Raw genomic sequence first — 26,084 nt, 5'->3', positions numbered from 1 at the left:
TTATCTGCAGATTTTTTTCCAATAAATGTACAGTTGACCCTCCCTGATCTTGTGTTGCACACCTGCGGATTCAACCAATCACCAATTGAAATTTCCATCCACTGTTGGTTGAATCTGAAGATGCAAAACTCACAGATAATGGAGGGCCGGCTGTATTCACTGTACTATTCTATTTTGTATAAGGGACTCGAGCATGTGTGTACTTGTGGGGGGTCCTGGAACCAAACCTCCATGGATACAAAGGGACAACTATATAAATTTCATGTCTACAATATTATAATTCAACCTCCATATACACTACAGCATGCTTACCACCAAAAATCTAGTTTTATCTGCCCATACAATTGATCTCCTTTACACCTTTGGTCCTCCCTCCACCTCTCTTCTCTTCTGGTAACTACCAATCTGTTCTCTGTATCTACATGTTTGTTTTCATTTTGTTTTGCTTGTTTGTTTATTCTGCTTTTTTAATATTCTACATATGAGTGAAATCATATGGAATTTGTCTTTTTCCACCTGAATTATTCCACTTAGTATAATACCTTCAAGGTCCATCCATTGGTTGCAAATGGCAAGATTTCATCTTTTTATGGCTGAATAATATTCCAGTGTATGTATATGTGTGTGTGTGTGCACATACCACTTCTTTATCCATTCATCCATTGATGGGCACTTAGGTTGTTTCTATATTTTGGCTATTATAAATAATACTGAAATGAATATGGGGTGCATATATCTTTTCTAATTAGTATTTTCATATCCTTTGGATAAATACCCAGAAGTGGAATAGATGGATCATGTGGTAGTCCTGCCAACTAAAGAATGTCACTAGCCATTCAGCTCTGCAAGCATTGAATCATTAGCCACTGCAGCAGCTGACCTTTAACACACCCTGAAAGGAGTTCAGGGCAGAGATCAGGAATGAGGCACTCTGTTCTCTGGGAAAACTGGTAGTACAGACCTTCAAATAGTTAATATATTTTTAGGAGAAACTTTTTATGAACTTGGATTCTTTCATCTTCCCATACTTAGAAAAGCACTAAAACCATAAACTAAGATGTCTGTTCCTCCTATTCGGCAACCTCCTAACAAGATGTGTGCTTGGTTGCACATACCCTCTTTGCCAAAATTACATATTTACTGACCTCCCCCCTTACCTCTCTGAACAGTTTCTTAGAGCTATGTGAGAGGATGTCTCTGGGGCTACAGTCCTCAGTAAGATACTGAATAAACTTGACCCACAGCTTTCATGTTGTACATTTCATTTTAGTTGATAGTTCTATTCTTAATTTTTTGGGAGACCTCCATAGTGGTTTCAACAATTTACATTCCCACCAATAGTACAGGAGGGCTCCCTTTTCTCCACCTTCTCAGCAACAATTTGTTATTTCTTGTCTTTTTGATAACAGCCATTCTAACAGAGGTGATAGCTCATTGTGGATGTGATTTGCATTTCCTCAGTAATTAGTGATGTTGAACATCTTTTCAAGTGTTTGCTGACCATCTTTGTGTCTTCTTTGGAAAAATGTTTATTCAGATCCTCTGCCTCTTTTTAAATTAGGTTGTTTGTTTTTTTGTTATTGTTGTGTTGTTGTTGAACCCAAGTTCCTGTTCTCTATGCACAGTGAGGCCAACCAAACCAAAACATCAGGGTCTGAAGCAGAGAAAGGTTTATTGCAGGGCCAAGCCAGGAGAGTGGGAGATGCTCAAAAGACCCAAACTCCCTGATGGCTTTTAGGGAAGAGTTTTTAAAGGAAATATTTGGGGTGAGGGGTGCAGGGAGCATGACTTTCTTCTGATTGGTTGGTGGTGAGGTACAGCAGACTTCTAGGAATCTCAATCGTCAAACTTCTGGTCCTAACCAGTATGGGGTCTCAGCCTATAGTTACCATCCTCCATCTGGATGGAGGGGCCTTAGCTCCTGCAGAACAACTCAAAGATATGTATCAGATTCTTATGTATATCCCTCCAGGAGGAGCTCAGACTCTGTTTTATCAGCGAACTATTGTTTCTCTCAACTGATTTTCCTTTGTTTCTGCAGTTTCTCTCTTTGCTAATTAGTAACTGCTTGAATCTGCTCTTTGGAAGAACACAGGGAAGGCCTAGGAGACCAAAGCCCTTTTCTACAAGCAAGAAATGGGGGACCTGGAAAAGCTTTTGCACCCAGGAGGGCCTCACAGGGTTCTGCTCATTTTCAATACCCTCTTTTGCTTTGATACTCCTCTATCCTGAGGAGAACCAGTACAGGACAAGAAAGGGAATAATGTTTTGGATAGAGAGGTTAATCATAAACTTAGCAGAGGAACTTTCTTTTAGAAGGACTCAGTTTCAGTGTAATATGAGTTCTTCATATATTTTGGATATTAACCAGTTATCAGAGGTGTGATTTGCAAATATTTTCTCCCATTCGGCAGTTTTCTTTTCATTTTGTTGATGTTTTCCTTTGTTGTGCAAGGCTTTTTTAGTTTGATGTAATCCTATTTGTTTATTTTTGGTTTTGTTTCCCTTGCCTAGGGAGACCTATCTAAAAAAAATATTGCTAAGACTGATGTCAAAAAGTGTACTGCCTATGTTTTCTTCTAGGAATTTATGGTTTCAGGTCTTACATTAAAGTCTTTAATCCATTTTGAGTTAATTTTTGTATATGGTACAAGATAGGGGTCAACTTTCAATCTTTTGCACATAGCTGCCTAGTTTTACCAACACTATTTATTAAAGAGACATTCCTTTCTTCATTGTATGTTCTTGCCTCCTTTGTCATAAATTAGTTGCTTGTATACGTGTGGGTTTATTTCTGGGCTCTCAAATGTAACCTTAATCAACAAGTTTGTAATGTTCTGGTCAGCACCAATGAGGTAATCTGGAGACATGGCCCCTCCCCAGCCCCCAGAGGAAGAAGAATCAATCTGCATAATAAAACCCTTGATATTCCTCTGCCCCTCAAAAGAGGATAACCCAGCCCAAAATGACTATTTTCTTTTGCTAATGACTTCCTTGCTGTTTAGCACAAGGAACTATATTCAATAGTTTGAAATAATCTATAATGAAAAAAACATGACATATATATATATATATATATATATATATATATATATATATATATATATATATATATATAAAACTGAATCACTGCACTGTACACCAGAAACTAACACAACATTGTAAATGAACTATACTTCAATTAAAAACAAAAAAGAGAGAGAGTACTAAGGCTTAGATTAAATAACTTGCCCAGACCAAGAAGTGGTTGAGTCAAGATATGAAGCCAGGTAGTCCAAAGCCTGTTCTGTTAATGATTTCAAACACTTGAATAGCTAGTGGACTGGTGGAAAACATCAGTAAAATAGGCAATATCATTCTAGGAGTTTAGTTGTTTAATTTACTTATCTATTGTAAAATTAGTTATATAAGATATCTATTAGATTGAGGTGGTTCTAATACCTTAGCAGCCTATCTAAGCAAATCAAAACCAAAGCCTGAAATGCCTCAAAGTTAAGAAATCAAAATCTAAGGACAACCTAACACAAACATCCAACTAGCATTTTCCAAATAAGACAAATGCTTAAGCTATAGCCAATCAAATAATTTATTTGCTTGGCTTCCACTTCTTCCCTATAAAAGTTTTTTGGTTTGCCCCTTTTGCTAGAGTGCTCCTAACCACTTCTAGTTTGGTATTGCCTGATTAGAACAGATTTATGCTCAAATAAACTCTTAAAAATGTTAGTATGTCTCTTTTATAGTTTATCTTTTAACACTATCTGTATATTTTAAAAACATTTTCATAATCTTTCATCTCTTAACTGTATGGTGTTCATAATTTTCACTTCTAATGCCTCGTATTAATCAATATTAGAATGTTAAAAATCAACTCATGAAGGTTTTTTAAAAAAATCTCTATTGTATTATATATTTGTATTAGTGTTTATTTGTTTTCTCATTAAAGATGCTTAGCAAATCAGAATTATATAAAGCATACTTTATATGTTAATATGTAATTTTCAAAAAGTTAAAAACATGACTCTCAGAGTTGTTGACCTCATTAATGAGAGAACCAGCAGGATAATATACCTGGTTCAAATGGGGCATAGAAAGACAAAAGTTATTTATAGTCATTGAGAAAAAAGTGCTAGAATAAGATTACTCAATTACATAAAAATTGGTTAATGTCCCATAGGGCAATAAAACTAACCTTTGGGTTACAACCCAGTCTTTTCTACCAGACACAAATCATTTCCATCTCTATGAGACAAAGATAATTGCATTGCTAAAACATAAGGATTATCTGCATCAATTACTGGTCTGGTTTTCTACAATTTAACATCTACTCTTACAAAGTCATTTTTTACCATTTATCACCATCGTACTACATTTTATGTATTTACCTTGTTTATTGTCTGTTCCCTCCATTAGAATATAAAGGCAGAACCCCCCCTTTGTGCATTGTGATATCCCCAATACCTAAAATAGTGCCCTGCCCATAGTATGTACTCAAAATATGTGCTGAATGAACAAATTAGTGAAAACAAAGAATGACATGGTTCACTTTGACTTTAAAAACATAAGCCATTTTAGGACAAAAAATGTAAAGTAACCAAGCCCAAAGTAAATTAAAAAGTAAACTAAATTGCCTGAAGGATAGCCAAGACCTCATACTGGTGCTTGAATAGAGGAAGTTTCCAGCCCAACTTTCTGCAGAGAGAGAGATTAATGGAAATGACATATGATGAGATGGAAAATCAAGCAGCACCTGTAGAAAATCTGTTAGCCTCTCATTCTCACAGTGAAAGTAGAGAGGAAACAATCGTGTGCTCTCTGAAGAGAGCTGAGGTGGGGGGAGGGGGAGGGAGCAAGAACCAGATTGTAAAATTCGACAAAATAAATTCCGCCTCAAGAAGCCACTTGTTACTGAAAGAATCAAAATATGTTGCTTTAGCATAAAGATTATTTTGAGCTGAAGGCAATTAAGAAACAGCAGGTATAGGGGGGAAAAAGTATACTCTTTCACATTTAATTCTTTAGTGCATCTGAAATTGATTTTATACATGGTATAAACTAGAAATCCAATTTTTTTCCCCATATGAATAACCAGCTGTGCCCACTATCTCTCACTGCTATTCATTTCCAGCTCTGTCAGATATCAGGTTTTTCAATAAACAGATATGTAATTTGGTTGGTAGTTTTCTATTCCATTCTATTGATCTGTTTGTCTGTCTCTTGCCAGTTTTTCATTACCTTAATTTGTTGTAGCTGTGATAAGTCTTGATATCAGCTTGTTCTTTTATACTTAACTTTGCTAGTCTTGGCCCTTTGCTTTGTACATAATTTTTAGAAACATGTTGACAAATGCCACTCACAAAATAAATTCTCTTGAGATTTTAATTGAAATTGACTTGAATCAATTTCATCAATTTTGGAAGAACTGTATCTTCAATTATTGAGTCCTCTAATCCATGAGTATGTTTTGTCTCTCCATGTATTTAGATCTTCTTTAATACCATTCAGTAATGTTTTACACGTTACTACAAAATGGTCTTAACACATTTTGATTAAAATGATTCCTATATACAGTTTTTGCATTTTCTAACTGTAGCTACTGTATCAAAATGTAATTAAACTTTTATAGGTAGAGATAGCAGGATACAAGATTAACATACAGAAATCTGTTGCATTTCTTCACCCTAACAATATCAGAAATATCAGAAAAAGTTAAAAAAAAAATCCTTTTTAAAACTGCATCAAAAAAAAAAAAAAAAAAAAACAACTTAGGAATAAACCTGATCAAAAAGGTGAAAGACTTATATGCAGAGAACTATAAAACATTAAGGATATTAAGGATGATTTAAAGAAATGGAAAGATATCTTATGCTGTTACATTGGAAAAATTAATATTGTTAAAATGGCCACACTACCCAAAGCAATCCACAGATTTAATGAGATCCCTATCAAATTACCCGGGATATTTTTCACAAAACTAGAACAAATAATCCTAAAATTTATATATAATCATAAAAGACTTAGAATTGCCAAAGCAATACCAAAGAAAAAGGTGGAAGCTAGAGGCATGACCCTCCCAGACTTCAGGTAATATTATAAAGCTACAGTAATCAAAATAGCGTGGTATTGGCACAAAAACAGACATATGGATCAATGCAACAGAATAGAGGGACCAGAAATAAGCCCACACACCTTTGGTCAATTGATCTTTGACAAAGGAGGCAAGAGTATACAATGGAGAAAAGATAGTCTCCTTGACAAGTGGTGTTGAGAAACTGGACAGCCACATGAAAATCAATGAAATTAGAACACTTGCTCATACCACATGCAAAAATAAACTCAAAATGGCTTAAAGATTTAAACATAAGACAAGACACCAGAAACCTCCTGAAAGAGAACATAGGTAAAACATTCTCTGATACAAGCATAGCAAAGTTCTCCTAAGGCAGTCTACTGAGGCAATAGAAATAAAAGCCAAAATAAACAAATGGGGCCTAATTAAACATATAAGCTTTTGCACAGCAAAGGAAACCATAAACAAAACAAAAATGACCTACGGACTGGAGGAAAATATTTGCAAATGATGTGACTGACATGGACTTACCTTCCAGAATATACAAATAGGTTATACAACTCAATGACAAACAAACAAACAAACAACCTCCCCCCCAAAAAGCTCCACAACTCTATCAAAAAATGGGTGAAAGACTTAAACAGACATTTCTCCAATGAAGAGATACAAATGACCAATAGGCAAATGAAAAAATGCTCAATATCACTAATTATCAGAGAAATGCAAATCAAACAAATGATAAATGCTGGAGAGGGTGTGTAGAAAAGGAAACCCTCTTACACTATTGGTGGGGATGTAATTTGGTGCAGCCACTATGGAAAACAGTATGGAGATTCCTTAAAAAACTAAAAATAGAGGTATCCTATGATCCAGCAATCCCTGGGCGTATATCTGGAGGAAACTCTAATTCAAAAAGATACATGCAACCCAATGTTCATAGCAGCACTATTAACAATAGCCAAAACATAGAAACAACCTAAATATCCAACAACAGATGATTGGATAAAGAAGATTTGGTATATGGAATACCACTGAGCCATAAAAAGAATGACATAATGCCATTTGCAGCAACATGGATATAGACATGGAGATTGTCATACTGAGTGAAGTAAGCCAGAAAGAGAAAGAAAAATACTATATGATATCACTTATACGTGGAATCTAAAACATTGATACAAATCAACTTATTTACAAAACAGAAATAACTCACAGATACAGAAAATAAGCTTATGGTTATCAAAGGGAAGGGCAGAGTGGGGTTTAAATTAGTAGTTTAGGATTAGCAGACACAAACTACTGTATACAAAATAGACAACAAAGTCCTACTGTATAGCACTGTGAACTATATTCAATAACTTGTAATAACTATTACGAAAAAAAGAATATATATGTATATGTATAGCTGAATCTCTATGCTGTACCACAGAAACTTAACACAATATTATAAATCAACTATACTTCAATTTAAAAAAAACTGAGAGGACCTATAAATTGCATTTTTTACACTAAACCTGTTTGGTTTTAATATCACATTATACCTGTTGACCTGAAATAAGCAGACTGCTTGATATTTCTGTAGCAAAGATGGATTTATTCATGATCAGCAGAGAACTGCAATTCGAGGTCTGCAGCCATGGCTTACTACTTGCAAGTCCTGGCACAGCAAGAGAAGGAGAATGCTTTTATAGACAGGAAAAGGAAGTTGAGAGGGCCGTAGTAAACAGAGTCCATGGCTTTTCATTAGCTGAGTCCTTAGAAGGAAAGAAGTCTTTCTTCCTCCTGTTGAGCTCTGCTATCATCGCAGAGCGCGGGAGCTCCCCCTTCTGGCCTGCTTACTCCGTGTAACTGAGGTTTCTGTTTATTAATTTTGTACATCCAACTTCAGAAAATGAGTCCAAGAGTGTTTCTTCTCCCCTACCTCCATTTTTTATTCCTTGAAAGTGTGTTAGAACTCACCTATAAAGTTATCTTGGGTCTGGTGGATTTTCTTTGCATTCATGAGAAGATTTTAAAATACTGATTCAAGTTTTTACAATTTAAAACATTTTTCCTAAATTTGCTCATTTGTGTGTTCTTGACTTTTAACTTTTCTTTATCATTATTATTTCCATTTTTGCTTTAGTTCTTTTGTTTGTTTTCTCTTCTAATTGCTTAGGTTTGAAGATTAGCTTTTTATTATTATTATTTTCATTTTGGGGGAGAAATATTGGATTTTTATTTATTTACTTATTTTTCTTGAAGGTACTGGGGATTGAACCCAGGACCTTGTGCTTGCTGGGCATGTGCTTTACCACTGAGCTACACCCTCCCCCTGTGAAGCTCAGGGTATTAATGCTCAGGTATACTTTTCTTTCTTTCTTTTCAGAACTAAAAAAGGATTTTGTTTATTGAGGGCAAGAGGATGCAAGCAATATAAAAATCAAAAGCTTATCTGGCTTTAACTGACTTTTCTTTCTCTGCTTCTCCAAGGGGAGTTGGGTTTTATTTGTACATTTTCTAAGGGTCCCAGTCTGTTCAGGAAATCCTTATACAGGGGGAAGCTGTGGGGCAGATTCCTTAAGCGACCCTTTGGGAGACTTCTTATCACGGCAGGAGCAACTGCTCAGTGCTGCCTACTTCTTTCCCTTCTGCTTCACGTGCACCACAAAATAGTCATTGCACGCAATGGTGAGCCCGGCGATTAGCGAAAAGCAGCTCTGGAAGCCCACTTTGCCGTCTCGGCACTGGTCCAGGTCCGTCATTATTTTGTCCATGGCCAGAGGGTCTTTTTGATTTTCCAAAAATCCAGGGAACTCCTTTTCCATGAGTACTCTCAGGTCCTCCTTTGTTAAGTAGCCTTTATCCCCAGCAAATTTGTGAAATGTGAACATCATGGTTTCCATGGCGTGTTCCATTTGAGACGGCATTTTGGTGAGGTCTGCTGAAGCCTAGGAAGGAGGCGCGGCGGGGGACTCCGGGCTGGCGGGGACGCGCGGCCAGTCAGGTATACTTTTCTTTCTAATATAAACATGGAGAACAATGCTTTTTCCTTTCTAAGAAGTATGTTTTAAATTTCTCAAATATACACTACTTTAAAAATCTTTTAAAATGCATTTCTAATTCAATTGCATTGTGTTTAAAGAATACAGTCTGTGTACACCAGTTCTTAAAAAACTTAAACTTGCTTTTTGGCCACATACCTGAAAAGTTTTCATATAAATGCTTTGTGGGCACTTGACAGAAATGTATGTCATCGTTGTCAGGGATAGGGGTCTATATGTGTCCAGTAGATGAAGCTTATCATTGTATTTTTTAAGTCTTCTATATTTCTACTGATACCTTTTATGACTGGTCTATTAATTACTGATATGATATATCAAAATCTCCCACTGTGGTGGTAGATTTGTTGATTCTTCTTGTAGTTTTGGCAACTTTTACTATATGTATTTTAAAGCTGTGTTATGAGTCCCATACAACCTTGGAATTATCAAATATTGATGAAGTAAATCTTCTATCAATGTTTTTACCCTTATTACAGTAATATTTTTTGTTTTAAAGTCTATTTTGTCTAATATGAATATAGTCATACCACTTTTAGTTTGGTTAGTGTTTGCTTATTAGCATGTCTTTTTTTACATCCTTTGACTTTTAGTCTCCTTTTTTTTTTTTTTTAATAGTTTAGGCAGTGATGTGCTGACAAATGCTTAACAACCAGCTCTCTGGGCAGGAGAAGTAGCGTCTGATTTGCAGAATGTACTGATTTCTATGGTGTCAATACTCCCACCTGGGATTGTCAGAGAAAACACAGAATGCCTAGTTAAATCTGAATTGCAGATAAACAATGACTCATTTTTTAATATAAGTAGTTAATATTGCATGGAACACACTTACATATAAAAAATATTTGCTGTTTATCTGAAATTCAAATTTAACTGGTTGTCTGTATTTTCAGTTGCTGAATCTGGCAACCCTACTCCCACCAAAATGGTTGAATGCAAAGTTGGGAGGAGATGTTCACAACTTGCTTTTTAAATAACTTTATTGAGATATAACTCACATACCATAAAATTCACTCATTTAAATATGTAACACAATGGTTTTAATATATTCATATACTTGGGCAACCACCACCACCACCACAAACAATTTAAAACATTTTCATCATCCCAGAAAGACTCATTAGCAACCACTAACTTCAACCATCCCTCTGCCCCAGTCCTAATTGGTAACCACTAATTTATTTTCTATCTTTATAGATTTGCCTCTTCTGAACATGTTGTATAAATGGAATCATACAATATGTTTTTTTTGTGACTGTCTTCTTTCACTTAGCACATATTTTCAAGGTCCATATATATTGTAGCATGTATCAATACTTCATTTCTTTTTTATTACTGAATAATATTCTGCTGTATGGATAGGTCACATTCACTTATGGATACATTTATAAGTTGATGGACATTAGGTAGTTTTGGGACTATTATGAATGAAGCTGCTATAATAGTCAGCTTCTGCAGGCTGATAAGAACCACTATGAGGCAGCTCCAGTACCCTGCTCATTATAGGTGTGTCTCTTGTAGACAACATATGGCTGTATATCATAATTGCCTACTTACTTATCTCCATCTCCCTCTGGACTATCAGCTAAAGACTAATAAAGACTTTGTTCACCACTGTACCCACAGTTCCTAATTTAGTGTCTAATACTTGACGTTTAATTAATTAACGCATATTGTATTCCTGAATGAAGTATATAGCACAGTAGTTAAGAATGAATTGTTTCTCTTCTATATATAAATAGATAAACAGCAAGGTCCTACTGTATAGCACAGGGAACTATATTCAATATCTTGTAATAACCAATAATGAAAAAGAATATGTGTGTGTGTATATAACTATTTATATAACTAAATCACTATGATGTACACCAGAAACTAACACAACACTGTAAATCAACTATACTTCAATTTTTTAAAAAAAGTGAAGGAGACATAAAGAACCTCAATAACCTAAAAACAAAGCATTGAGCCTCTGATTAATGACAGTAAGCCTGACCAGAGAAATTCACCTAATTATAAGTATCTTAGAAATTAGTTTTTTTAAACCTAGCAAGCCAGATTGTTTAGAGCTGTGTTCTGGGCTTATATAGGCAGGGTTCACAAGTATCAACAAATGGTTGCCTTGATTAAAATGAAAAAAAAAATAATAATGAGGTATTTATGTAAATGCAGAAGGGCTAACAGGTTACTTAACCTTTCTAAGACTTGGTTTTCCTCCTGGTATGATGTGGAGAACAGCAGCACCTCCCTCAACAGCATTTTGTAAGCAGTCAGCATTGGCCTGGCACATTTTAAATACCCAGTAACAAATGGTTATTATTGTTATTTGTGTTAAACACACCAATAGCCCATTTGACACTGTGATCTCATAATTCCTTGCCCACTGTCTTCCCATTTGCAGTGTGTGACCTACTTCAAGGATGATGTTTGGATTTGTCATCACTGAAAGCTGTTTCGTTGAAGACAAACTAAACTCCCAAATCCCACTCTCTGACAACAATCTTACTCAAGGAACTTGCAGAGCCAAAATTAAGATTGTTCCTTTTTAAAAATTGCCAATTTAGGAGGAACATACTATCTAGTTGTCATAGTATTTCTCTTCTGATTAAGGAGGTAGAATGTTTTCAGCTTATTGGAAATAGGTGTTCCTTTTATGACTTTTCATTTCTGCTGCCCATTTTCTACCTGTATGTTCATCTCTGTCTTTTGAACTTGTAAGAGCACTTCATATATTAGGAATATCAACACTTCGTGTAGCATAAATTTTGCAAACAATTTTCCCAAGTTTGCATTTATTGCTTCTCATGGCACTTTTAAACATACAAAATTTTTCTTATTTCTAGGAAGTAAAAAATATCAATTTTCCTATTAAAAACACTGCAGGAATATATGAGTTAGAATGTGAAAGTCCTCCATATATTTACACTTTGCCCACCCTGTGAAAACCACTGATAGCAATTTAGTATGTCTTCAAAACACGTGTATTGGTAGTCAGTATGTATCATCAGTTGTCTACTGTTTTCCATTCTTAATGCTACCACTTGGTCTAGGCCACCACCGTATCTGGCTCTCCTCTCCTTTCTCTCTAAATCACTGTTCTTATCATAGAGATAATGGTCATGTTTAAACATAACTAGATTTTTTTTTAAACACACACTAGCATACAGGTCATCAACCAATGTATACATACTATTTAGTCCCCTGTTCTATTCTCACTTAACAATATATGTTGAACCTCTCTATGTTCAAATATTGCCTGGAATATACTTTGTTTTTTAGAAAAATATTCCTTGTTTATCTGAAATTCAAATGTAATTCAATGTCTTGTATTTTTATTTGCTAAACTGCACCGTCCTACTTCTATTGTTGGTCCAAGATAGCTGTTCCAGTTGTAGCCTTCTTTCAGTCGGGGGACTGGGTTAAGGAGACTTGACGAACACATCCAATTCTATCAAGGGCAGAATCTGGATGTTTCACATATCACTTCTGCTTATAGCGCATGACCATCAATTAGTCACATGGCCACACAGAACTTCTAGAGAGGCTTGGAAGTGTAGCCTTTATCTGAGCAGGTATTTGGCCAGGTAAAACCCTCTCGCCATGAAAGAAGGGAAGAATGAATGTTAAGGTACAACTAGTTCCCTAGATAGGAACTATTATTAGAGATAACAATCTTAGGATATAGTCTTGGTAGGATTGTCATTAAAGGTTCCCAATTCCCCACCCTCTTCCAACCAAGTGACGGGCATGTGACCCAAACTGAGCCAGATACTCTCTGAAACCGGAATCTTAAGCAAAGTGATAGCAAGTTGATACAGAAACTTCAAATACTTGAAGTTCATTCACCCTGATTTTGGTGACCTGAAGAAAGTAAACATATGGCTTCATGCTTAGATCATTAGAGTTTTTCTGGTTCCTGAGCTTACACTTAGTTTGCCTTTGCAGGTCTAGATTTTCCTCGGGTTCTGTAAGATAACCTTTTTTTCCCCCTTAAGTTGGTCAGAATTGGTTTGTGCTACTAGCAATTATAGAAATTTAACAGCTCAAAAGTCAACTCTGGGAGCATTCCAAGGTGAGGAGACAAAAAAAACCTGTTCCCCACCTCTGAGGATTTCTTTCTAAGCAAATTTTCACTTCTGCATTAGAGTTTTCAGACTTAAGATAAGAAGGCAACTATAGCATCAAAAATAGTACCTCAAAATGGAAACAGAGAGAGAAGTATAAATTAAACTTGAGTAGGCTAATACTTGGGCTTACTTTGTACTTATTTGCAGAGATTACTGATTACTCTAATAGTTGGGACAACTCTGTGCTTTGTTAAATTTTACAAATATTATCCCACTAAATCCTTGTAGCAACAATAAGGCATTGTTATTATTCTCATCTTGCAGTTGGGGGAAATGGGGCTTATGTTAAGTGACTTTCCAAAGGTCACAGAACTGATAATAGTTGTAGCCAGTATTCAAAACTAAATTGATATGGAAATTCCTTAAAAAACTAAAAATAGAATTACCATATGATCCAACAATCCCACTCCTGGGCATGTATCTTGAGGAAACTAATTCGAAAAGATACCTGCACCCCAATATTCATAGAAGCAGTATTTACAATAACCAAGACATGGAAGCAACCTAAATGTTCATCAACAGATGATTGGATAAAGAAGTTGTGATATATCTATATACATATAATGTATATGATGGAATACTACTCAGCCATAAAAAGAATGAAATAATGCTTACATGGATGGACCTGGCAACTGTCATACTAAGTGAATTAAGCCAGAAAGAGAAAGAAAAATACCATATGATATCACTTATATGTGGAATCTTTAAAAATGACACAGATGAACTTATTTACAAAATAGAAACAGACTTACAGACATAGAAAATAAACTTATGGTTACCAGGGGGAAAGGGGGTAGGGAGGGATAAATTGGGAGTTTGGGATTTGCAGATTCTAACTATTATATATAAAATAGGTAAATAATAAGGTCCTACTGCATAGCACAGGGAATTATATTCAATACCTTATAATAGCCTATAATGAAAAAGAGTATGAAAAGGAATGTATATATACATTTATATGTATAATTGAATCACTTATGCTCTACACCAGAAACTAATGAAACATTGTAAATTGACTATACTTCAATAAAAACAAAACAACAACAAAAAAACTAAGTTGAATTTCAGCACTTGAACTCTTAACCATTATCCATACCACAGCAAGACCTTAAAAAATAAAAATAAAGATACTTGCTATTTAAACAGCCTTGTAATTTTATTTTTAATTTTTACCATTCTATTATAGAAAATTTCACACATACAAAATTAGAAAGAATGGTATAATAAAGCCTGATGGTTCCTATCACCTAAATTCAACAATTATTCCCGTTCCGTCATTCTTTTCTCATCAATCTTCTCTCCAAATTTACACTTTACTTTCTTTTAAGCTGGAGTATATTTTATCTTTTTATTCTTTAAAAAAATTTATGTGTATTTTTTATCATTTTATCCAAGAGTATTTAAAAACTAATCTTCACCTATAAATACTTCAGTATGTTTCTGTAGTGCATAAGAACTTAAAAGAAAAAAAACCCCACTACATTATCATGCCCCCAAAATTCATAATTCCTTAACATATTTAATATCCAATCCAAGTTCAACTTTCCCTGAGTGTCTCAGAAATGTCTTTTTACATTCAAATAAAAATTCAAATACAGTGCATACATTACATGTCAGATATTCTCAAGTTTTTTTAAAAAAATTTATGACAGTTCCCCTCTCTTCCTCTATGCCATGTGTTGTTGAAGAAAACGGGGGCTTTTGTCCTGTGGAATTTCTAACCTTCTGGATTTGGCTGATGGTACCCTCTGGGTGTCATTAACAAGTTCTTCCAGCTCCTGTCTGTCCTGGAAGCTGTTCATTAGTTCAAGAGATTTGATTAAATTAGACTCAAAACAAATAAAAAAAAATTTTGGCAAGAACACTCCATAGGTGGTGTAATAGCTGACTTTTAAAAAAATTGTGTAACTGATTTATTAAATGTGCTGAGTCAGTAATCATAATCAGTAAACTGCTTTGTCTTCTCCCTCTGCTGCTGTCAAACAAGCAGATCTCCCTTCTCAGTCCCCAGTGATATTTTAGGCAGATCCCTGACCTTTGAGGCCAGTCTCAGTTGTGAGAAGAGTCTCACTTTCAGCGATGGAAAATTCCAGTCCAGTGTAAATTAAACTTCAATTTCTCATCCATTTCAAATCTCCCTTCTCCCCCTTCTCTTCTATTACAGCTGTCAGGCATGGCCTGTCCTTTCACTCCATTTGGTAGACAGTCTCCACTGTGTCCCTTCAGTCCACGGGAACCATTGGGCATTCCTGCCCAGTCAATGGTGGAAGTGGAACTTGCAACCCTCTGTCCCTGTCTAGCTTCTAGGAGCAGCTCCAGCCCAACTCTAGCCTGCAGATTTTGTCTTTGTCCCTCAAACTCCAAAGGATCCTTGTCAGATTCTTCCAAAAACTTGCCTGTCTTGCACTCCTATAGTAGCAGAGAGTAGGTGTACACATTCCTCCAGCCTGGAAAGCCTCTGGCCAGGCACTGAAAGTCTGACGTCCCTTTCTGGCAAGCACTCCTAATTCTAAGGGGCTCTCTCACTGCCTCCCTTCGCTTGGCTCTAGGGGAAGAACAGCCCATTCAGACCAGGGAAGACATGCTGCCATGCTCTCTTCTCTTGGGAAATCTTCCTAGAGATGCATCTGTCCAAATGAATCTTTGACTTTCTCTGCTAAAGGCTGTGGGAGTGATAGTCGCTGGACTAGCATGTCCATTTCATAGTAAGACCTGTGCACATATGTTGAGGGCTCTTCTTCGGGGTTGGTTCTCACCCATTGTCTACACCTCTGAGGCTGTATCTTGTTCAGGAAAATTCCAATCTACATCCATACAAGTCTACAAGATATACCCTTGACCTAACTTTATAAAGTGGTTCTATTTAACATATGGAATTTCCTATTTTATTTTATTTTTTTTAACATTTTTTTATTGAGTAATAGTCATTTTACAATGTAGTGTCAAATTCCAGTGTAGAGCACAATTTTTCAGTTATACATGAACATACATATATTCATTGTCACATTTTTTTTTCTGTGAGATACCACAAGATCTTGTATATATATTTCCCTGTGCTATACAGTATAATCTTGTTTATCTATTCTACATTTTAAAATCCCAATCTGTCCCTTCCCACCCCACTCCCCCCTTGGCAACTACAAGTTTGTATTCTATGTCTATGAGTCTGTTTCTGTTTTGTATTTATGTTTTTTTTTTTTCAAGATTCCACATATGAGCGATCTCATATGGTAATTTTCTTTCTCCTTCCAGCTTACTTCACTTAGAATGACATTCTCCAGGAGCATCCATGTTGCTGCAAATGGCATTATGTTGTCGGTTTTTATGGCTGGGTAGTATTCCATTGTATACATATACCACATCTTCTTTATCCAGTCACCTGTTGATGGACATTTAGGCTGTTTCCATGTCTTGGCTATTGTAAATAGTGCTGCTATGAACATTGGGGTGCAGGTGTCATCCTGAAGTAGGGTTCCTTCTGGATATATGCCAAGGAGCGGGATTCCTGGGTCATATGGTAAGTTATTCCTAGTCTTTTGAGGAATCTCCATACTGTATTCCACAGTGGCTTTCCTTGCTTCCTTCTCCCACTCTTAATGATTTAGATGTCTTCTTTTACAATTTTGTGTTTATTCTATTTGTAATTCATGGTAGTTATCACCTTTCCAGTTACGAATTTCTCATTTTTGTAGCATCCTGCTTCTTTTCTGTTTAGAGTAGACTCCTAGTTTATTTTAAAAGGAATAATTTAGAGAAACTCAAATTTAAATAATACTCTCCAGTATATTTTTTCATATATCACTGTGATTTGGGTGAACATCACACACAACACTAACATGTTCTTGTCCTCTGTCCTTACTCAAGAACCCTGGGTGAACTACTAAACACCACCACAAACAAAATGAGAAAAGGAAAACATTTCCAAAAATGGTAGAAGACCAGGAAGCAGGTCCACAGTGATTTATCAGCTTAGTTAAATGTTCCCAGTCTGCATCATACATTTACATACATACATGTACTTCTGTGATTTCCATGTCATATGTGATACAACCTATAAGCATCTTAATTGATGTGTTAAGGTCTATGTGTATGTTTTAAACAAATGTGTTTTATTAAATTGCTGGGTAGAGAATTGCTTATTCCAGTCTTAGCTAGAATTAGAATTAGGAAATGAAGAGAAGGCTTACTGACTCACTGAAGAGTCAGCTGAGTACATTTTTATTTTGCTCTCTGCCAAAGTGGGAGTAAACAATAGACTAACCAAGAACTGCATGATCAATATCCTTGGATGAATATGTGAATATGGGGGGATATAGGGTGAGATCAACTCTGTTACATCAAATTGGCCTAAAATTAGGTCTTTTAAAATGTATGAGATGTTTCTGGAGGTGTACTGTAATGGGGTAATCAAATCATGTTAAACTCACTCTGGACATAGCTGGTTAAATATATCTGAATCCAAGTATTACATATTCCAAATGTGTGCCCCTAGCAGAGCTCCAGGCTCACATTAGATCTTAATAAATCTTTGTGGAAGAGGGAAGGAAGAAGGGAGGGAGGATGTGAAAGAGGGAAAGTGGGAGGAAGAAAGGGGGAGGGAAAGAAGGAGGGTAACCAGACCGGGAAATTGGTTTTTATTACCTCATTTTAGCAACTGAGTAAGCATAAGTTGACTAATGGTCTTTTCATGGCGTGGTTAAAATGTTGAATTTAGGGCTAATTGTGCGAACCAAAGAAAAGTAAGAGTTTAATAAAAATCATGTTATGGTAATAATTGAAAGGCTGACAGCACATAAGTTTGAAAAAGGAATGTTAAGTGATTGGTTTTTATGTTTTTGTTTTTTAACTCTGGCATCATGCATTAACTTTGTAACATATTTAACATTCCAGAATATCAAGTCATTGACTTGTTCTTTTAGAAACCCCATTTTCCAAGTCATCTGAATTAAATTACAAATTTATTTAAACACAAAGACACTACCAATTAATAGGAAGCAAATGTTCCATTAAGGAATGCAACAGAGAATGCATGTTTAAAGCAAACTTGATGAAATAGAATTTCAGGATAAGACAGCACATTTGTTATTCTTCTCAGTTCTGTGTCACGTGGAGATTCCATAATTATTCTGTCTTCATCCAAGTCTTGGATATAAGCACTGCAGAGATCTGGTCAGAGCCCAGATCCTGGGGCACTCACCTAAGGGTGCACCCCTCAGACTTCCCTCCCCCTTCTCCCTCCCTCTGTGCATCTCCATCTTGGGGTGTCATCCACCTTCATGCACCTTCTAGGAGAAATCTACAAGGACACCAAGGGAGACCTTGTGAAACTGTCTCATGACCTAAGTAACCCTTCCCCCTTCAGGGTACACCTTTGGTATCATGTACAACCCTCTTGTACTGCACTTACCATAGTGACTATCATAATTTCTTGTCTCTAAAACACAGCCTCCATGTAAACAGAGATCATACGCATTTCTGACTCTTCACTGAACAGTATTTCTTGTGTGCCAACCATGGTCAAGGTCTGTGCTAGAAGTTATGTTTAGAATTAAGCAAAATAGATGTGGTCCTTGGATTTTTGCCATCTTCTGAGGGAGCGAGTCATTAAATCAACAGGAAAAATAGGAGATGGGCAATTGTGTTATGAAGGAGGAAACCAGGGTTTCAGGGATCAGAACAACAGGAGAGACAGATTCGGAGTGAGGGGGTGTAGCAACACTTAACTTGAGGCCCACCATGACTGAAAGTTACTCAACTTATTCGGGCTTGAATGAGGAGAGTGTGCCCACCAGATGCAATAGCGTGTGGGAAGCATGGGGCACTGGGGCTGGAATAGACCAGGCAAGGGGAGAGGGCTGGGAGAGTTGGGGGTGCAGACAGTGGGGGCCTTAGAGGCTCCACTAGGGAGTCTGTATTTTTTTCTAAGTTGTAAACCATTGAAGGTTTTAAGCAGGAGGCTAATGTGATTTGTATACCATGGTGCCTTGTGTTTACTTGCTGGGTACTGAAGACTTACAAATAAATGGATGAATTAAACATAATGAATACAGTTCTACCCCACTTCGGAGTTTTACCAACCTCAGGCAATTAGATTAATTTGATATATCTGGTTCTAAGGAAACACATAATGGGAATTTGTTGATTTTCAGGCACTCACCATTCATTTTCCCTTTCTACTAACCCCCAGTTTATTTTAGGTAATATATCTCCCTATATGTGCATTCTTTTTTTTTTCCTATTTTCTTTTAATTTTATTTTTTACTGAAGTGTAGTTGATTTACAATGTTGGTTTCAGGTGCGCAGCAAAGCAATTAGGTTATACATATACATACATATATATTTTTCTGATTCTTTTCCATTATATATTATTATAAGAAATTGAATATAGTTACCTGTGCTATATAGTTGGTCCTTGCTGTTTATCTATTTTATATATAGTAATGTGTATCTGGTAATCCCAAACTGCTAATTTATCCCTCCTCTGCCCTTTCCCCTTTGGTAACCATAGTTTGTTTTCTGTGAGTCTGTATTTGGTTTGTAAATAGAAAAGAAGATGTAGTAAATATACACAATGGAATATTACTCAGTCATAAAAAAGAATGAAATAATGCCATTTGCAGCAACATGGATGGACCTAGAGATTATCATATTAAGTGAAGTAAGTCAGACAGAGAAAGACAGATATCATATGATATCACTTATATGTGGAATCTAAAAAAAAATGATACAAATTCTATTTACAAACCATTTTGCATTCTTGGTGTCCAGTTCTCCCTTGGCCAAGAAGCTTAACATGAGAAACCAAGCTGTTCCAACCTGAATCCCTCTCCTGGGACTTAGAATCTGTAGTAGAGTAATTGATAGAGAAGAAGAATGCCTGAAGGAACTCACTTCAGCAACAGCAACTGAGAAAGATAGCATGTATTTCCAGCTCTGGTGCCCATGGCTCCCATGGTTCCTGCCCTGGTTCCATAAGCAGCTTTTGGCAGGAAGGAGCTCTTTGAAGGGAAGCTCTCAGTAGGAGGCCCGTTTTATCTTGTAACTAACCTTAAACCAGGCATCCCATGCTTTACTCATCTCTGACCCTAGCACACCTTTCAAATATATTGATCACACAATACCTTGCCTAACCTGTTGATTTTTTCCATAGATCAAAAAAGTAGAAATGGAGAATAAATAATTAACAAATGACCAGATCTCCTCCCTAGCTTCCCCTTCAGTAATCTTGCAAACAAACTGTGTGAACCAACTGTGAACAAGGTAACATCTAAAGAAAAGATCAGGAGAAGTCAGCAAGCCTACAGTAGGGGATGGTGACAACTTGAAACCCCTATCTCAATGATTAACTGTGATTACTCCCTCTTTTCCTGTTAAATCTTTCATGGCTGAGCAGAATCTTGGGACATGGTTTTCTGGGGACGTTGAGTCCACCATCTCCCCAGATTGCTGGCATTCTGATTAAAAGCAACTTCCCTTTCTACTGACATTTGCCTCTCTCAAGTATTGATTTTTGTTTTGTTTGGAGGGGGTAGATAATTAGGTTTATTTATTTATTTTAATGTTGGTACTGGGGATTGAACCCAGGACCTTGTGCATGCTAAGCATGAACTTTGCCACTGAGCTATACCTTCCCCACAAGTATTGGTTTTTGAACAGCGAGCAGCTGGACCTGAGTTCAGGAACAGATCAAGACTGAGTCTCTTGTCTCTCATCTTTCTTTCCAGTAAAAGTCCCACCAGTGCATTCACTTTTTCCTTAAAATAGTCAGAGTCTTCTGTCACTTGCAATAGAAGAATCTTAGTGAAATGAAAACCTATTTTAGCCCTAAATGGTGATCACATTTTGGTCTCAAGTTTTTAAAACCTTTCTTTGGATATGTTACTTGTTCATTTCCAATCTGAAGGAAACTTTAACATTTTCCTTTACTTCTCAAAACTGATTTTAGTAGTTGGAATGTACTTTCTGAGTGGAAAGATTTGAAATCCTTGAAAATAGTTGAGTATTCTTTTTCTCTCTCCAATTTCCTCAGAACTGTAGTTTCCTTTGTCTTTGCACAATTTATTCTACATGTTTTTATTAGAGACCATTCCCCTTGCTTTTAGTGTTTTCCAAAGCATGCTCCACAGACACTAGTCCCATGAGGTGCCTCCAATTAAAAGTGTCAATTATTACATAAATCTGAATAGCAGTAAGGACTCTACCTCTCTCTTTGGGTTTCAAAGAACACTGTAGCATCTTAAAGCACCCTAAAAGTCCTGCAGTAAAGAAATGTGTGTATTTTCCTAATGTTTCTCAAATGTCTCTGGTCATGCAACTCTTCTTTCTGAAAAATCCATTAAAGAACTAGCATTCTGAGGCACCCACTTTGGGAAAGGCTGTTTTTGAAAATCAAAGCAATGTGAAAATGAAGTTTTTCCATGTTCTCTGCTCCATCTATTAATGCTGCATCATGTTTTCTTGGCAGTGGGTTTATCCCTTTTCTTGTATCTTCTGCTTCAAATACAGGTGGACCATTCTTTTAGGTATTGTCTTTTTAAGAATTTTTAAAGCCCTCAGTCCCTCATGGCACATGAGACTTTTTGGATTTATTCAAGTTATAGTCCTCGCATGCCTCTTACAATAAAGGCCCATCAAAATGCTCTGAGAGCAGCCACAGTGTTTATGTTTTATTTGTGCTATTTACTTTTCTGTGTGTGAGTCTCCTCAGTGTCCTTAAAATTAGGGGTGATCTGGTAGAGGGAAAGCTCAACAGCCCCTGCTGGTATTTGATGCATATATACGTGAGAACTCACGTACATACATGAATACGTATGAAAGAAAAAACATGGTCTATTCTCAAGGTCACTTCAAAGACCTCTGATTGTCCTTGTGGGTAGTACCAAACTGTCCAAGCTGAGATGAAAAGTGTGGACAGAAAGTGAGATCATCTCTCTCCTAACTTCCCTGACTAGTCCAACAAGTGCATTAAGAGGGAAGGTCAGGGGTTCCAGAAAAAGGCAAGGTTGGACAGCAGGAGGACCAGGGGCTAAGGATTAGCAATGATGGCTTTGACCTTGGTCCAGATAATTACATTTAAGCAACTGACATAATTGTGTCTTTAACTCTTCATTCACTTAATAATTCATTCAACATTCTTATTATTAGTTATTAGTTTCTAACATTATGTAAGTTTTAAGTGTAGAATATTATATTTTGACTTCTGTAGACACTACAGTGTGCTCACCACCAAAGGTTTAGTTTCCATCCATCACCCTATAGTGACCCCCCTTTACCCACTTTGCCCTCCCCGCATACCCTTTCCTCCTGATAATCACTACTCTGTTCTCTATATCTATGTATTTGGTTTGGTTGTTTTGGTTTGTTCATTTATTTATTTTTTACTTTAATTTTTAAAATATTCCATATATGAGTGAAATCATATATAAGTGAAATCATATTTGTCTTTTTCCATTTGACTTATTTCATTTAGCATAATACCCTTAAGGTCCATCCATGATTTTTCTCCCTGACAGCAAATGGCAAGATTTCACTCAACTAACATTATTGAGCACCTGTTCTGTTAAGGGATTCTGCTTGGTTCCTGACTTCAAAGAATTTCATGTCATACTGAGTCATCAGGCACCTAAATAAAAATATCCAATATAACCTGGAGAATGCTATGTTAGAAGTGGGAACAAAGTGCTTTTATGCATTAACTTAGGTATTTAGATATACTCTATAATTTAAGCTTGTGTTGCTCTAGAAATATATTATTGAAGTATTTCATGAATGTGCCTTCAGTTTTCTCTACTAGTTCATGTTCATTTATGTTCACTGCTTTATAGCATTTTTATGGCATTCTATTACAAAATATAATATAAAATTTAAATTACCATAAATATTTGTTACTAAATCAAATATCCATTCTATTGATGAATATTTAAGTAATTGTAGTTTTTTTTTTTTTTTTAATAATGCTGCAGTAACATTTTTCTGTATATCTGATGGGTATGAAATGGTACCCATTAAAATCAGCTGTGGTTTAACTTGCATTTCCCTGATTGCCAGTGAGGCTGGGTATCTTTCATTTGTTTACTGGCCATTTGGGATTCCATAAATCCTTTTTTTTCCCCTTTTGTTCGGGGTGGGGGGTTAGGTGGGTAATTAAGTTTATTATTTATTTATTCATTTATTCTAATGGAGGTAGTGGGGATTGAATCCAGAACCTCATGTATGCTAAGCACGCACTCTACTACTGAGCTGTACCCTCCCCTCAGGGATTCTATAACTTCTTTTACACTTCCTTTCCATGAAATGTAGCACAGGGCTATCTTGGAGCACACCTCAATGAGCACTGCTGATCTTCCTTGCATGGCAACATTGCTTGGTTTTCTAATGCTAATGTCAGTTGCTACCTTTAAAGTTGGCATCACTGAGGCCCACCTTTGCAAGTGGGTAGGTTCTGGAAATAGTTGTCTTTCTGTAGACCCAGTGTCTTTGATGCTTGTGGTGGGTTCACTGAGTTATAACACTTCCCTAAACCTCACAATGGGGGTCTACTTTGTGTGATTAGGCTTCTACCTCAAATTCCCTGATAAATAGAGTCCAGTTCTGCTCTGTTGGAGCTCTGGCAAGTCTCACCATTCCTCTTCCTGGGGTACTGGAGATGCTCCACTGGCCCTTAAATTTCTGGCTAAGATAATACTCTAAAGAGGTGAACCATTTGTAAGTATGATAGTAGTTCCCTGCTAACTTAAAGCATCACCTGTGTATGGTGAACTTTGCTGACATGCTCCAACTGTAAACTGTACCCCCTGAGACATTAGCATTGGATGTAATTGCATTATTTATCCTTCCTCTTTGAACATCAACTTGGACCACCACCCAGTGTCTTTGGGGGTCAGAACTACAGCCACACTATGTTTTTGAGCTGGGGTCCAGCCTCTACCTCCTCTTCACCAGCCAGTCACTGAGGTCCTGCATGCCCGGAGGCTGGCCTGCTAGAGTCTGACAATCTGTCCTTTTTCCTCAGTTATGTCCCAATTAAATAAAATTGTTATTGACTTGAACTTTTAAGCAAATAGAATTTACTTTGCTTCTGTGAAAGCTCCTTCTCAGAGGCCAGAAAATGGTCACAGGGGAGTCACACATTTTTCTAAAGGGAGGAAGTGGTGCTTACTCAGTCTCTTTTCATTACTTATTTTTTTCTTGTTTGAGACTCAAAGATTTCAATCCAAGTGAGATATTAATTTAAAAAGCATTTTGGGGATGCTACGCAAGTGTCTATTTTGAAATTTAAGAAAGGAAAAAAAAACCATGGCTGACATCTCAATAGGTTTTCGTATTTCAGGTCAGCATATTTCTTCTAATTTGGATATGTGAAACTACTGTGGCATTCAGTTTACAAAATAGGCCATTCACCAAGACAGTAATATGGACAAAAAGCCCTGAGGAAGCAAGTGATTTTCTGCCAAGCTCACTCCAGGCCCCCAAACATGGCCCAGTTCTGCAGCGGAGGGGAAATAATAACAGTTCTCTAACCCTATACCTTCCTCTGTTCTTATGTACAAAACAGTTACCCCAACTACTGCCCTGAACCTCTTCTTCCCCCACCTCTGCACTTCCGGGGCATGATTATACTGTTTGATCCCATCTATCTAGAAATATATCAGGGAGATTCCAAAATTTTGAGAGAGGAAAACACTGTTCCTTTAGGAAATGTATTCTCTGTTGTCACCTGGAACAAATCATTTACAAGCTCGGTGTTTTTCATAATATATTTTAGGGAAAAGAAAAGACCAAGTAACATGTTAGGAAGCATTTCAGAGAGAATTTTATTTCTGCAAATCACCTGTCATATTTTATCCATTTAACAGAACAAATGAATAGGAAGTATTTGTTCCCATAAAAAACAACCTTTATGGCAAAAATTTTGAAATTTGACTTGGTTGCTAGTGGAAGGAGTCCGCCTTTGACCTCTAAACAATGACCTTTTTTTAGACACATTTTTGAATTCTAGAAGTCTGGACAGTATGCTCAAAAGCACTAAAAGATGAATGATGGTTTTTAAAAAGCAAGTTTTGGAAAGCCAAAAAGCCTTTCTAGAGTTATTTTACTATTCACTGGGTCACCCTTTATTGCTATGTAGCTTTTGAGTGGTTATAGATCTGGTAAGTGTCCCAGTTCACTGTCCCATGGAGAGGTGATGTTTCTTAAGTATGGAGAGTGGGACACACACTGCCCAACTAATTCTGCAGAGCCTTCCGTCACACGTACATAAAAATATGTGTCCTCAACTGGAAGGAGGAAATCTATTTTATATATTGATCAAACTCTGGTAGCACACAATGAAAATTCATGGAACACCACTGTGCCGTGCACCCAGGTACAGAACTACAGTCTTAAGTTTGGCATTAAAAGAAACCATCTTTCTCTGTCTGAGTGTTGACCCATATTTGTGGCTTATAGTCTCAGCTGATTAGTGTAGGGTAGTGTTCTCAAAGTGCTTGATGAATAAGAGATGAATTTTAGTCACATGTGAACAACAGTAGTAACTAAAATAGAATCATATGATTCCTTGTTAAATTCTCTTTAATCCTTCTGATCACATCAAGGAGAAAAATTCAGTTTAGTACTAGGTTTTTTATCACCTCTCTTTTGAAGAGTGACACACACAGAGAGGCAAGGAGATCTTAGAGCTTTTAGGGGCAATCTTGTTTTGTTAGGATTTAACAGCATTGTTTTGCTTTTCTTGTAATTATTTTTACAATTACCTTCCACTTCTCACAAATAACACTGGTTGTGTAGCATATTGGTGAAATACACAGCATCTTGCTTCCCCCAGAGCCAGGGAAGAGATGGTGGAGGGGAGAC

The 26,084-nt window shown here is 36.5% G+C and overlaps 1 non-coding gene across 1 annotated transcript; it reads right to left on the bottom strand.

The window, feature by feature from the left end:
* Positions 1-8,412: 8,412 nt before the first annotated feature.
* Positions 8,413-9,045, bottom strand: LOC102515700. Its single transcript, XR_001366633.2, has one exon. It is a non-coding gene; the product is annotated as a protein S100-A10 (transcript).
* Positions 9,046-26,084: the final 17,039 nt, after the last annotated feature.

This window comes from Camelus ferus, chromosome 12 (genome assembly GCF_009834535.1).
Source record: "Camelus ferus isolate YT-003-E chromosome 12, BCGSAC_Cfer_1.0, whole genome shotgun sequence".
NCBI lineage: Eukaryota > Metazoa > Chordata > Mammalia > Artiodactyla > Camelidae > Camelus > Camelus ferus.
This window is presented reverse-complemented; position numbering and strand designations above follow the sequence as displayed.